The sequence below is a fragment of the Elephantulus edwardii genome, unplaced genomic scaffold (assembly GCF_000299155.1).
Source record: "Elephantulus edwardii isolate Elephantulus edwardi_28Jun2011 unplaced genomic scaffold, EleEdw1.0 scaffold00101, whole genome shotgun sequence".
NCBI lineage: Eukaryota > Metazoa > Chordata > Mammalia > Macroscelidea > Macroscelididae > Elephantulus > Elephantulus edwardii.
Window position 1 is genome coordinate 4,010,949 of NW_006399851.1, and position 3,126 is coordinate 4,014,074.

The following is a 3,126-nucleotide window of genomic DNA, read 5'->3' on the forward strand; positions in this document are numbered from 1 at the left end:
GACTCAGCAAATGAAATTAAAGGAGCTGCTTCAGAAATGTGCCAGAGCCAGGTGGGAACGCAAGACAGAGGTGAATAAAGAAGGACTGGAGAAAGAAAAAAAGGACAAGAACCCGGAGGTTTTGAGTTCTCGGAAGGAGGTCCGACAGACGACACTGAAAGGACTAGAATACATCCTGGGGGGAAAGAAAAGTAAGTTAAGTATTATCTGCGCATTAATCTGGATGGAAGAGACTTTCCCCTCATTTCTGTATTTGAATGATGGGGCCTCGAAAGTGCTGGCTTTTCAGCCTGCCTGTCCTTACTACCCTAATTGTCATCTTTGTTTACAATTACAAGTTGCAATTGCAGGAAGCTAGAAGCTTCCAGCAGGTGGATCTGACAAATTCTTCATGGTTAGCCCAAGTCTGTCACGAGATTTTTGAGGGGAAGAATTTTCATGAAGCAGAAAACACCTTGAAATGGACCAAGAGAGAATATTCCTGCTCCCAGAACTGGGATTACAGTCAGTACACAACCGGGGTACTCTCTCTAGAGGAATTAGATTTCCCTTTGGCCTACGTCATGGTCATCCATCACAATTTTGACACGTTTGAGAGGCTCTTCAGGGCTATTTACACGCCCCAGAATATCTACTGCGTTCATGTGGATGAGAAGGCCACAACTGAATTTAAAAATGCAGTGAAACAATTACTGGACTGTTTCCCAAATGCGTTCCTGGCGTCCAAGATGGAGCAAGTTGTCTATGGGGGGTTTTCCAGGCTCCGGGCTGACCTGAACTGCATGCAGGACCTGGTGGGCTCCAAAGTTCCCTGGAAATACGTGATCAACACCTGTGGCCAAGATTTCCCTCTGAAAACCAACAAGGAGATAGTTCAGTACCTGAAAGGGTTCAAGGGGAAAAATATTACCCCTGGGGTGCTGCCCCCAGCTCACGCCATTGGACGGACTAAGTATGTTCACAAAGAATTATTAAGTCGTGTAAACTCCTTTGTGATTAAGACAGAAAAGTTAAAACCTCCTCCGCCTCACAACATGACCATTTACTTTGGCACTGCCTACGTGGCCCTCACGAGAGAATTTGTTAACTTTGTCCTCCACGATCAGCAGGCATTTGACTTACTCTCTTGGTCCAAGGACACCTATAGCCCTGACGAACATTTCTGGGTGACCCTCAATAGGATTCCTGGTATGTATAGCTCTTAACATTCCTTGTCATAAAGAGAGTGCTTTTTTGAGGATGAAAGAAACAAGATAGAACAGGAAATGGTTAAAAAAAAAAAAAGAAAAGAAATGTTGTTAACACTGCCAAGTTCCTTATAGTTCCAAAGGTTGAGTTTGTTTTTGGTGTGGATGTGTGTGTGTGCTTGTAAGATTTTTAAATTTTCTCTCTCTCTTATTTTTTTTTTGTGGTCTTTACAGTAACTCTGCTCACAAAATGAGTGCTGCAACAAACACTTGTCCATTTATAGATAAGGACTCTGAGGCATAGTGATTAAGAACCATGACTTAATTTTGCCAGGCTGGCTTGTAGGGTCCACAGATCTATTCCAAATAGGGCTTTCAGCAAGAAATTGAAGCTCTTGTGTGTGGTAATGCACAGTCATACTGATTGCCACAAGTAGGGAGCCTGTATAACGTGCAAGTGGCTAGTATGTGAGTGAAACTGAAGGGTTAACAGAAGTCACACAAAGGCTCTGCCAAGATTAGGGCCCATGGTGGCAGCCCTAGTCCTTGGGAGTTATGCTGCTAACCCAAAGATTACCTGGGATGTCCCAGGGACCGGCTCTACCCCATGTGACACGTGGGCTCCTCCTGATTTGGGGACAGACTTGACATCAGCTAACAGCTTCCTTAAGTGAGAGACCTTAAAAATAGGAATAAATATTACCAACTGAATGTGAGTGACAATTTGAGCACGCTTACATTTTGTTTCTCTTCAAATTCCTGTAGCTGATTTCCTATTCTTTCAAAATGGGTGGATAGTTTGAAAGTTTTTCACTTAATATCTGTGGGGGTTTTATTCCTGGAATTAAACCAGAATTTTAGAACATTTTAGAAATTTTTAGTCCAATCTTCATTTTGTAGGAGAAGAAATTAAACTCCGAAGGTCCAGATCACCCAGTATGTAAATGAGTGAGCCAATCATAAACCAGGTTTCCTAAGCTTAATGTTATTTTTACGTTGACTTTCAACTAGGAGCCAGTTGATAGGTACTAAATTAACTCCATTTTTAACTTTGGTCCAAGTTCTAACTGATTTTAATAATCCCAAAGTTGTTTACAGTGGACCAACTCAGTTCTACTAGTTCAATTTAAAGTAAAATTTCAGATCTATAGCTGCAAGGCAAAATAATTTAGACTCCTATGAAGATGGTCAAGGAAAGAAAGACTTAGAAAGACACTTTGTCTATGTGACTATGTTAGTGGGCTCAAAAATATCTGAGATGGTGAGGAGGGCCCAGGACAGGGTCACTATGAATTGTTGTCAGTTTGATGGCATCTAACAATAACAACATGAGAACAAGGTCTATGGTTTCTTTAGATTGACACCTCTGCTTTAAAGTACAATACAGTCACTGCTCTATCCTATGCCAGCCTCATCATCTTTGACACACTCACTGCTATTACCTCAATCGCTGAGTCAATCCATCTCATCTAGGTTCTTCCTTTCTTGCGCTGTCCCTCCATTCTCCCAAGCATGATGTCCCTTTCCAAGGCCTGGTCCCTCCTTGCAACAGGCCCAAAATATGTCAGACTAAGCTTCAGAATCCTTGCCTCCAAGAACCAGCCTGGTTTCACCCTCTCCAGGATGAACCTATTTGTTCTTCTACCTGTCCATGGTATACTCATCACTCTTCTCCAGCACGACAGCTTAAAGGAATTAATTCTCCTTCTGTCATCCCTAGTCATTGTCCAGCTTTCTCATACACAGCAAATAATTACAAAGATCATAGTTTGGATTAGGTGTGCCTTAGTCTCCAGATTGACATCGCTGCTCTTCAGTACCCTGGAGAGGTTCCTGACAGCATAGTTTCCAAATGCCATTCATCTTTTGATATCCTGGCTTTTGGAATAGGATTCAGAGATGCTGTACATAGTGTCACTATGAGTTGCAAGTGACTCGT

At 42.3% G+C, this 3,126-nt stretch overlaps 1 pseudogene; it reads left to right on the forward strand.

Annotated features, from left to right (window-relative positions):
- The first annotated feature begins 257 nt into the window (after window positions 1-257).
- Window positions 258-1,205, forward strand: LOC102857830 (annotated as a pseudogene).
- The last annotated feature ends 1,921 nt before the right edge of the window (window positions 1,206-3,126 follow it).